Raw genomic sequence first — 12704 nt, 5'->3', positions numbered from 1 at the left:
GTATGTTAATTTGTAGATTAAATTAGATACCAGTACCATTCAAACTTTGTGAAGCTTTGAAAGTGTGTACTTGAAGAGTAAATTTTTAACCTTTTAAAGGTTTGAGGTAACCGAGAAAAATCTTCTTATACTTTTATGTATTAATTAGTTACTTTGATTATTAAACTATTATTATAACTTGTGAAATTGGTTGTAATGCAAGTGCGGCATGTGATATTTAAACAATTAATTGATGATAATGATTGATGAATTTGTTTAGGAGTGATATGTGTGTTATAATGACACGACAAATGACAATTTGCAATGGTAATCTACTAAATTGCAAAAGTGGAATACATAAATATATGTGTTTTTTAAAAAGATTAAGAGATTGATGATCAATTGTGATTGTATGACAAATGGAGTTCAATGATGAATTGTAATGTGAAATTCAAGATAAAACAAAATGGTATGAGTACTATGGTTATGTTAGGCATACCCATACTATGGAAATTATGCATGCAGTGAAATGTTGCATTTATGCATTGCATAATCATGTAAGATAGGAATTCACTTAGGAAGAAGAGTGGAGATTGGAAACCCATATGGTATGGCCACCATTTAAAGCTTGATGGCTTGCCTTAATCTATTTATGCATTATTTTCTTACTTATTCAACTAGTGATTGTCCCATGAGTATCTAGTGACTTGAACCTAATCTAGTTTTTTACTTGTTCGATGAGAAGCTAATTTAAGGAGAATGACACTCCATAATGTGAGATTTAAGAGCAACTGTAATACATAAGTGAGTTAAATAATCTTAGTTGGTAGTTTCTCACAAGTGAAAAGCTATAGTAGTCTCATCACATGGATGAGCCCATTTTGTAATAGATCATAATTTCATGTTGAAGGCATAAGGAGGATATAAAGGAGGTAGTAATCATACATATTATTGTTAGCAGGGTACATGGCTGTCTGTGTTATGACCCTTGTGATGAAATCATATGAAATTTATCATTAGCTTGCAAAATGTGAAAATGGGATTTGTGATTGGTAAGTTGATGTAAATATAAAAATGTCAAGCCACTTGCATTTTGTAATTAATTAACATCCATCAAATGTACCTTGATTACTGAGTGATTATACTCATTTTTTTTCTTTAATATCATATGAGTTAGCTCATCAAGGCAAGGTCAAGGAAAACAACTTGAGCTTCAGGATATTCATCTTAAAGTTGTATGTCTTATTTATTTTGCAAACTATGTGTCTAATTTAATATGATATTTTCAACTAAGAAATTTCACGTTTTACTTATTTTCACTATGTGATCATTAAAGTAAGATGTGTATTTTAGGCCTTAGGTTATATATGTATTAAATTATGAAATATAAAAAGGGCCAAAATATTAGTGCAAGTGATAAGTGAGAAAAATATGTGATTGATAATGAATGATAGATAATTTATGAAATTAAGGCTCTCATTTTTGCTTTTTGAACAAAGGGTTGAGCATTAAAAAATGATTAATGTCCAATATGTATGTCGTGGTGTATTGCATAGGTGTCCTTATGTCTATTGAGTATGGTGTAGGGTCAAGTTTAGGCATTTGACACTTGGATTGAAAATCATACACCTAGGTTAAAATTTGATTGGAAAAGGAGTAAGCTTGAGAAATAATTTGAATGTAAAACTAGTGCCATTAGCTATAGCTTAGAGAAAGTTTTTTGTAGACACTTAGATCACCTTAATCAAACTTCAGAAGGAGAAGTTTACCCCCGAACAAAAGTTATCATTCTACACAATACCCTACAATGCATAGCATAGAGAGGGATATGTCATGGTGCATTAGTCACATGCCGTGGCACACCTCCTATTTTCTACATTAATGATATTTTGATGCCTTATATGCAAATGTTTTTAACCCTTTTGGGATCTCATGCTTTCATAAGCATATTTTACTTTGATTTCATTTTATCAAGTGATAATTAAGAGTCTTACAAGTTTGAAAAATTGAGATCTCATTGTTAAAATTTTACAAACTTGATGATCCAATTGGGTTAGCTTTATGATTTTCTTAGTTTTAGAGTTAATTGTGAATTAGTAAGGGAAACCTTGTAACATCTAGGAAAATCTGACCCTCAATTAGCTTGGTAAATGAGGTTAATTATGTAAATTAATGTTTGTGTGATTATAGAGAACAAACAAGCAGTATGGGTTGTGATTTCAGCCTTATGATTGAATCTAGAGTAAGACCGGGTCACTTGGGCAAGAAAAATAAAGAGAAATAGCTCTATACCACATTTTATGGCATGTAAACAGGATGCTGTGATGCACAAGCCAGTTAGAGCATAAAGATCCCTCTCTATGCCATATGCCATAGCGCGTGAGGATAGACACCGAAATATACAGTACATTTTCCACAAAAATGAAGTTGCGAAACTAATGTAAAATAGAAAAAAAGACAAAAAGGGAAACGAATGGAACATAAGGAGCTTTACTAGGGCTTAAAATTTAAAAGCTTTGAAAGTATTTTGAAGCTTTTAAACATTAAAAATAAGTTCCTTAAGCTTAAATCTCTCTTCTCTCTATCTTACATTTTCTTGATGTTGGGAGTTAAGGTGTGTTTGGTTGGGGACCCTCCCCTCCCCTCATTTGGTTAGGAGGAAGGGAGCCCTTCTCCTCCCCTCCCCTCCTTTGGTTAGGAGGAGGGGAGGGGAGGGGAAATTTTTAAAATTTTCCCTCCCTTCCCTTCCAAAGCCTCCCCTTAAAATTAAGGAAGAGCTCTCCTCCCCTTCCCTCCTCCTCCCCCCCTCACCTTCCCCCTCCTTCACCTCCCCTCTCCTTGAACCAAACAGACCCTTAAGGTTTGGTTGAGAAAAATAATTTTCAATTTGTAGAGACTATGGGTCCAAACTCATTAATTTAAATAAGGTTAATGAGAGTTGATTAAGTGCTTTAAACCTTAAGAATATTAAAGAATGTGTTTTTGATAGTTGATAGCCATTAATGCTTAAAAATTCACAATTAATGGTGCGGATGGGAGTTGAAAAATGTCATTAGTATTTGTATGGGAGCTTCAGTGAAGTTGTTGTGACATAATAAGAGTTAATAAAGCCAATGGGTAGGTTTAAAAGGGAGAGATTATCCTACTGAGAGTTTTGAAAGTGTAGTGATAGATATTGAAAATTATCCAAAAAGGAATGTTGATTATCTATATGGTGGTTAAATGTAGAGTAAGCATATTTGGCACTATTCAAGCTTTCTGAAGCCTTGAAAGTATGAATTTGAGGAGTAAACATTTGACCTCTCAAAAGTTTGAGGTAACTAAGGGAATTCTTTCTAATGCTTTTGTGTGTTAATTGATTTATTAATTTATATTTGATAATTTAAATGTGTGAAATTGAATGAAATGCAAGCATGGCATGAATTACTCGAAAAATCCACTATAACGATTTTGTAAAGTTCAATGACATGGTATATGAAAAATTCTATGAAACATTATTATTGAAGTGATATGACATGATTTTTTTAGAGTTTAATGATATGATTTGATAGGGAGTTCAATGATTATGTGCTAAGTGAATTTCAATGACTTAATATATGAATAGTTCAATGAAATAGAGTTTTGTAAAGTTCAATAAAGTTATATTTGTAGAGTTCGATGAAATGTATAGTTGAAGAGTTTAATGAGGTAAAGTGGAGTTTAATGATTTGATTATGCTTGCTATTGTGATGTCCATGTATGAGATGAGTACAATAATGATGTTACGAATGCCTAAACATTAAGTAATTACATGCCTTGAAATGTTGTGTTGTTATTCATCGCATGATTTTGAAAGGTGAGAATTTATCTAAGAAGAGAAGTAAAGAATTAAATCCACGTGGTAAGGCTTCTATCAAAGCTCGATGGTTTGCCTGGGTTTATCATATTTATCATTGTAACATTCTAGAAATCTAAGCATGATTAATTAAGCTTAATCAGGATAATTAGTGAGTTAATGAAGCATGTGGCCAAAAGGGTCTGACAAGTATATTTGATTGTGTTTTTATCGGGTTTGAAGTGAAGTCAAGTCACTCGGGCAAGGAAAGAAGAGGAAAAAGTGAAGAAAAGTCATATGTGCCATATCCCATGAGGGGTAGATGATTTGCCACGGTGCACAGAGGTATATTCAATAGGAAGGGCCTCTCTGTGCCATGCCCTGCATTGAAAGGCTTAGTATGCCACAATGCATGGCCAAAAATTTAAATAAATTAGTTTGTGTCTGTGCAAAAAATCAAAGTAGAGGGAAAGGAGGAAACGAAGAACACAAAATTGCTTTACTAAGGCATGCATATTGCGACTATTAGTGATACCTTGAAGCTTTCCAATACCCAAAGTAAATATAATGTGCTTCCTTTCTTTTCTCTGCTTCCATTTTTGAGAAAGATTAAGTTAGAGTTTAAGTAATAATAGCAATTTTCAATCCATATAAGTTATAGGTCCAAGCCAATTGGTTAAAATGGATATAATATAAGTGGTTTAAGGTATTTAAACCCAACATTAATGATTTTGTGAATGGTTAGTTTAGGAAGCCATTAGTAACCAAATTTAAGCATTTATTGAGCTTGATGGGAGTGTTGAGGAGTAATAATGGTGGTTTAATGACTCATTAATGATAATGTGGGTTAAGAGACTTTAGTAAACCCATTTATGGAAGTACAAGAGAGTTAATAAATCTAATGATTATGCTTAAGTATAAGAGATTGAAATTTTAGTTAATTAAAGTATTGATTTATGAAAGTTAGAAGAGTGTTTATGATGATTGGTATAATTGATTGTAGATCAATCATCTAGTGCATCATTTAATCTTTGATATAACTTGTGAAGAACTTTTATTGAAGGGTATCAAAGGTTTGAGGTAATAAGGAGAAACCTAATTTATATAAATAAATATTAATTGATTATTTGTTGAAATGGTTGATTTGAAATATATTTAATATTTTTAAACTCATGATGCAAATTTGGCATGGTTGGTGATGTGTTATTGTTACAAATTATATGTATGTTCATATACATGCTAATAGTAATAGTGATAATGAATGAGAAATTATGATTATGTACTTATTGATATGTAGAGTGAATTGGATGTGAGTATGGATATGTGAATCCATGATATGAATAATTGCTTAGAATGCATATACATATGTAATATACATGTATAGTATGATCATTGACGGGAGGTCGCCTAAGGAGAGAAGTAGTTGATTAAACCCACATGGTATTAACAACAACCATTGGAATCAAGAGCTTACCTTGGCTCTGACTGTTGGCATCGAGAGGTAGCCCTTGTCTTATAATTGATTCGGGACTGTCCTACTTGTTCTATAAGGGACTCGAATCTAATTAGTCTTTACTGGTGCATGAGGAGGCTAGATTAAGAATACGACACCCCATGGTTGTTAGTATGGTAGGAATCAAATGACACAAGTGAGTGAGCTAATCTTAGCCCAATAGCTCCTTACAAGTAAAAGGCTGGGTTTGTCTATGAAGGACATAGCCACCAGTTTCATGTCGGAGGTAATAGGAGGTTATAAGATTGGCATATGATCATACATTTAGTCCTGACCACATAGTCGTTAGTATTGTGGTTCGGTGCAATTTAAGAGCTTATGGTTGGTATTATTACAGCCCCAGGTTGTGCATTATTGACATATATATATATATATATAGATGATTATTGTGTTTGAAGCCTGGTCACATAATTGTTGTTGTTGTAGCTAAGGCTATATGTTGTCATATATGCTTTATGTGTGCATTTATTGTCAATTGCATCCATTTTCAATTGATATACAACTGTATAGATTAGGTTAAACTTGGTTACTGAGTGATTATATTTACCCCTTAATTTTGAATATTTTTAGGGCCTAACTCATCGGATTAAGATTAAAAAAAACATGCCGAGGCACAAGATTGTAAAGTAATCCTTTATATGCCCCTTTATGTTATTTTATGTGTATTAAGATTGTTAACTTGCCAACTAGGATTCACATGAATATTTTTGTACTATTTGCTTCATTATTGGATCACACTTATATATTTTGTGCCCTGAATTAATGATTTTTGGTTGTAAACCCTAGCATAAGGCCAAAATACTTATGCAAGTAGGAATATGCGTATTTTGATTGGTTTAGAATGAAAATGATTGTTTTGTACAAGAAATTCCTTCCCTTTGTGTTTTATGTGTTATAATGTTGAGTGGTGAATTTGTGATATATGTGTTTTTGGTTGAGTATGGTGTATTGCATGAGTCTTATAGGGTTTATTAAGTATGGTCTAAGGGTGGTTATGAGCTTATGGCATTTGGTTGCGATTTTAGACACCCTAGTTATGTTTTGAAAGTATAAATGGGTAAGTTTACATTTTGATGTCCAACTTTTGATTGAAAAATGATTTAAATATAAAACTAGTGTCATTAGTTAGAACTCAAAGAAAGCTTTCTGTAGACATTTAGATCACCTCAATCGGACGTTAGATGAAAAATTAGGACGTGTCAGAAGTTTGATCAAAAAATCTGCCATAATAGCTTATTGCTGTCATAGGCTTTTGCATTTTATGTCGTAATATAAAATTTTATACTACAGCATAATTCTGCCAGAATCAATTTTTTTGGACTTTTGACCTAACTTGATGTTATCTTATCTTGTATAATGTCCTTGCTTCCATATACATGTTCTCCTCTAATTTTTTTTCATGAAATATTTTTTTGTAGCATGTTAAGTTTTAAAACTTAAGATCCCATTTATATAAATTTTACAAACTTGGTAATTCATTTGAGTTATTCCCATAATTACCTCAAATTTTAGAGTTAATTGTGGATTAGTAAGGAGACTTTACGTAGTTGCTTAATAACTATCGATTTCATATCGAAGGTCCTAGAAAAGTATAAGGCTAGCATTTGATCATGCATCAAATTTTAGCTATGTGGTTGTTATTATTGTAATCCGACATGTGTTAAAGGCATATAGTTGTTAGTTTTGCAACCCTAATTATGCATAATTGTTAATGTGATGATGATATATGTTTATGCATAGTTACATAGTTGTTATTGATGTAACCATGGCTATAATTTTCATATCTGCATTATATGTGTGTTTGTTATCAATTGCATATGTTTTTAATTGATATGCAACTATGTAAATTAGGTAAAACTTAGTTACTGAGTGGTTCTACTCACCCTACAATTTTCAATATTCTTAAGGCTTAGCTCATCATATCTAAATTGGGAGAAACGTGTAGAGGCATAGGATTATAGTGTAAATCCTATTGTATGACTCTTTAGTTGATTTATGTGTATGTAGCATTGTTAATTTGCCAACTAAGTTTCACATCATTATTTTTAAGCTAGTTGCATTACTAAGATGTACAACTTATGTATTTTATGCCTTAGGTTAGTGAGTTTTGTTGTAAATCTTGTATAGGGTTAAAATACTTATATAGGTAGTGTTATGTGTATTTTAGGATGTTTTGGAAATAAAAATGAATGATTGGTGTAAAGATTTCCTCCCTCTTCTGTTTTGTGAAATTTGAGGTTGAGTGATGAATTTGTGTTATATGTATATTTAGTTGAATGGGGTGAATTGCACAAGTCCAATAGGGTTCATTGAGTGTGGTTACATGGTCGGTATAGGCTTTTGGCACTTGTGGATGAGTTTGAACACCATTGTTATGAGTTATGGTGAAAATAAATATGGATATCTAACTCTTTCTAGAAAATAAATTTGAATATGAAACTTGTGCCATTAGCTAGAGCCAGGAGAAAGCTCCGTGTAGACACTGAAATCACCTCAATTGAATATTAGATGGAGATTTGGGATGCGTCGAAAGTTCGCTCCTAATGCTATCATGTGACAGTAGATATTTGCTATTAAATATCGTGTAATGCGCCACAGCGCATGGCATAGGGGCTAATGAGTGACAACATAATGGCGCTTGGCTGCAGCGCACGTGCCATTTTCTACAATTTTCACTGTTTTGATGATTTTATACAAATGCCTTAGTTCTTTATTCTAATGCTTTCGCACTATTTTAAAACTCTGACTTAAGACTATCAAAAGCATATGAGAGTATAAGTGTTGAAAATTTTAAGATCCCATTGTAATGGTTTGAAATTGTTTCTCCCAATTATGTAAATTTTACAAACTTGAATTTCAATCGAGTTAGTCCCATGATTACCTCAATTTTAGAGTTAATGGTGATTAGATAGTGAGATCTTACAATCATCCCACTTATTCCACAAGGAACTATCCCACTGGTTCAATGATAGACTCAAACTTAGCTAGTTATCCACTTGTTCAACGAGAAAACTAGTCTAGGGAGAATGATACCTCATAGTGTGAGAAATGAGAAAAATCGTGACCTACTAGTGAGTTGGACAACCTTGGCCGGATAAGTCTCACGTGTTTTGGCTTGGGTAATCTAAGTTGTTAAACAATCCTAATGTGTTCTAGCCCACGATTTCATGTCAGAGGCGTAAGGAGGATATAGGGGAGGTATGATTATGTATATAGTAATAAAAGGGCACATGATTGTCTATATTGTAACCCTAGTAAAACAAATCACGTGATTAGTCTTAATTCTATATGAAATTGTATTACTAGTTCCTTATCTCATAAGCATGTGTTACTATAAATGAGGATTTTGAATTTGTTCTCTTGATCATGTTAACTGACTTGAAATCGATATATTACCACTTTCATTTAAATTAATTAACATACATTAATATTAGTTAGATAGACCTTAGCTATTAAATGATTGTACTCACCCCATTATCTTTAATAGTATAGGAACTAGCTCAACGGGACATAAATAAAGAAAACAAATTGAGGCCTAAGATTGTGATCTTAAAATTAGTAAGCCTAATTTACTTTGATTTTATATGTGTATAATTCAAATGATGTTGTCAACTAGGGAAAGTTCATGTTATGTCTTACTTGCACTATGTATTCTATTAAACTATATTGTATATTTTGAGCCTTAAGGTGCATATGTACTGATTGTAAAATTTATAGCAAGGCCAAAATGCTAGTACTGATCAATTGATAAAATGTGTGATTGAAAGCTCCCTTTTTTGTTTATGTGATTAAGGGGTTAAGCAACGAAAATGTGTTTTATGTGGTATGTTAATGATGTGGTGTATTGCATAGATCTGCTTTAGTCCATTGAGTGTGGTCTGAATGGTATTTGTAGCTTTTGGCTTTTGATATCAGTTTTGGGCACTCAAGTTATATGTAAATTGTGAAAAAAAAAGTGAATTTTGAAATGAGCATCCAACTTTTGACTGAGATATAATTTGATTGTGAAATCAAATTCGTTAGCTAGAGTTAGGAGGAAGCTCTCTGTAAACACCTAGATCCCTTTAATCGAACGTCAGATGAAGGAATGACATATGTTGGAAGTTTGCCTTAGTTGTTGTCATTTGACAATAACATTGCTATCAAAGCCGTGCAATTCGCCACAATGCATGTGTGTCAATCCACAGTGCACGCCTCTTTTCTGTACTGATTCACTGTTTTCAACTTTTCAACAAAGCCTTGATTCCTTTTTGAGATCCCATATTTCTATACATCTATCAAACTCTTATTTTTAATTTGTAAATATCTTTTAGGATATTTTAAATATTGAAAAACTTGAGATTCCATTTGTGTAATTTGATAAATTGATAATTACATTGATGTTTGGAGATTAGGGAGGATTAACAAGAGTAACCTTACTAATCTAACCTGAAGACCTTACATTAGTTGGCAAATTAGGCTATGAAAGTGGGAAAATTAAAAATTTGAAGTGGTGTTTTGGATAATTATTAGTGATTGATAGTTTTTTATTGATTTCTTTTACCATTATAAGGTGACTAGGATTAGAGCTGCACAAAAGACAGGACGGTCCTGGATTTCACCCTAACCCGAAGTCCAGTCTCTTTCATGAAAAAGACTGGGTTAGGCAACCCGTAGTCCAGTCTTGTCTAGTGATAACCCGAAGATTAACAAGACTGAATTTGGTCCATAGGATTGGGAGATTGGTCCTGTCAGTCCAGTATTCACTTAGCTTTTTTTTCTTCTTTTTATTCTATGAGAGACAATAATCCATTTCAACATAATAAACTCAATTAAAATAGTAAAAACACTTATAATAATAATAAATCCATAATAATTTCCAACGATTAGAAAAAATATTTATATTATAGTTCAAATGATTTAAATTTATAACTTTAACAAAAATAGTACTCAACAAAATTCAACAACACTATATTACAACAATAATTTAGAAACAAACTTAACAAATCTTCATACAATTATCTCCTTAGCATCAATTACACTTCAAACATTTGTCAAAAATAAATTAATTATAATTATAATAAAAAAATTAATAGGACTGGATTGGATCAAGTGGTCCGGATGCCTGGTCTCTTGTCCAGTCCAACCCGAAGAAATAGTTTGATCTTTTTAGTCTTTTCGGTCCTGAAGGACCAGTGACTATACAAACCGAACAAGACTGAGACCATCTCAGGTTGGACTGGACCAAACAAGATTGGAAGATTTTTACACAGCTCTAACTAGGATGATTAATTCCTAATTACCATGATAGTCAATTATTTGTTATGGTTAAGTTTTTTTGGTAATTTAGGCATTTTACACATACAATACATATATATAATAACATATTTAATTTTGCAATCTACTTATAAACAAATAAACAAATCAATGCATTCAACCTTTCTATTACAAAAAAAGATTACCGGTGGTACTTTTTGTTCTTTGCACTAACTACTCAAAACACCCATGAACCATGTCAATCTATAAAATTAAGCACTCCATGTCAATTCTAAATTGAACAAAAGTACTTTTTAACACAATTAAACTAGCTTAAGCTCATAATCTCTTCTGTTTGGAAATTTTAAGTCTTATACACCTTTCACAAACTTCCTACCATTTCTACTAACTCCATTACTAGCAATATAGACTTTACACCCTTCAAACATTTTCTCTTGAGGCTAAAACAGAACCAAAGCTCTAAAACTCTGTCATCAATTATCAAACTAGTTACAAATTCTTAATTTAACTTATAATAACCCTTCTACAATTATAGGGCCAGAGAACAACCCCTTAGTAATTCAAAACTCGACTCTTCCATATTTCAAACTAAGAAAAAATTAGGTAAAATAAGAGAGAAAGGAGATATAAAGCTTACCAATAGATGACAAATCGAAACTAACTTTCAATTGCCTGAGATCTTATGCCCTACTAAAGCAAGCCTCTTCCTTCCTTCTTCGTCATGTTCTCTCCCCTTTTCTTCTTTGAACTACGAGATGAGCCCTTAATTTAAAGTCAAAATTTTAGTTTATGCACCGTGCATCTCCCACTTTATCTTGGATTGTGCTACATCTATCCAATCTTGATCGTGTAATAATCTAAGGACCAAAACGTCAATTTTCAATGCAGAAACATGATTAATTTAATTTATTTATTTTTGAGTTAATAAGTAGTTTTGAGATTTAAGACTTGGATGGTACACTTGACAATCAGCGCAGACCAATCAGAATCGCAATCCCCTTTAGGCTTTAGCATTTCATAAGTTGACTTGCGCCTTCCGAAACCGTTCATAATCAAATCATCATCCCTCAGTGGCGTCCATGTCAGTCTTGTCTTTTTGTTGCTGTCTACCCATTGGCCATAATCATCGTTTTTCCCTTGTGGCCCCCACGGTTCTCGAAATCAATTAAAATTAATAGTCGATTTAAAATCATTCTTCGAAAGCTTTTTTATTTTCATCTTTCTTCAAAATTAATCCAAATTTTCGTCCCAATTAAATTCATTAAGTTACTTACATGAACAATTTAAATATTTTAATTTCCACGTAAATAAATTATATTTACCTAATGTTAGATTATTGAGTAAATGAACAATTTACATTAACATTCTTTACTCTTTTTTCAATAAAAAATAAATTCCGACTTCATTAGGACCAATAAAGGTCGGTAAAATCAATTGCAGGTGTAAACACGAGGAGAGGAGGAGAGGAAGTGGACGAGAAACTGGTTTTAACTTACATAAATACCCTCACTTATTTTCAAAAGCCAAGTTCGTCTATATGTCGTAGATATAACTTTATTCTCATAAATACCCTCACTTATTTAAAGATAATTCTAAGAAATTGATTATTGTCTTATTAATGACAGATTACCATCGCCTTTCTCATATATATATCTATATAAATTTGATGTCTGATGAACAGTGAATAAATAGTAAATGAACAATGAATTCCTGAAAATGCCCCACAGTGTTTTCCGTTTTTTACCTCTTGTCATTGCAACATTGTGGCCGCCTTCTTTTTTTTTTAAAAAAAATGGTACCATCAGAATCGGATGGTACTACACCGACTTTTTTTTATTTTTTACTTTCTCTATTAAAAATAAAATAAAATATTTTTAATTAAATTTTTTTTAATAAAATAACTGTCTACTTTCAAACTAATTATATCTTTTTACATTTATCCCTACTAAACACTCTATAATAAATATAAAGTTATTCATCAATAGAGACACTTTTAGAAAAAAGGCAATAATTATATTTCAAAAAATTAAAAATACCTTACATTTTTTAGCATCCAACTTCACAAAAAATACCTTATATTTTTGAATGAAATAAGTATTTATTATGTATATGATGTTCTCCTTTTTTTTTAAATTTTTTCAT

This window comes from Prosopis cineraria, unplaced genomic scaffold (genome assembly GCF_029017545.1).
Source record: "Prosopis cineraria cultivar Desert tree isolate PC_DT_omini unplaced genomic scaffold, ASM2901754v1 PC7, whole genome shotgun sequence".
Taxonomy (NCBI): Eukaryota; Viridiplantae; Streptophyta; class Magnoliopsida; order Fabales; family Fabaceae; genus Prosopis; species Prosopis cineraria.
This window is presented reverse-complemented; position numbering follows the sequence as displayed.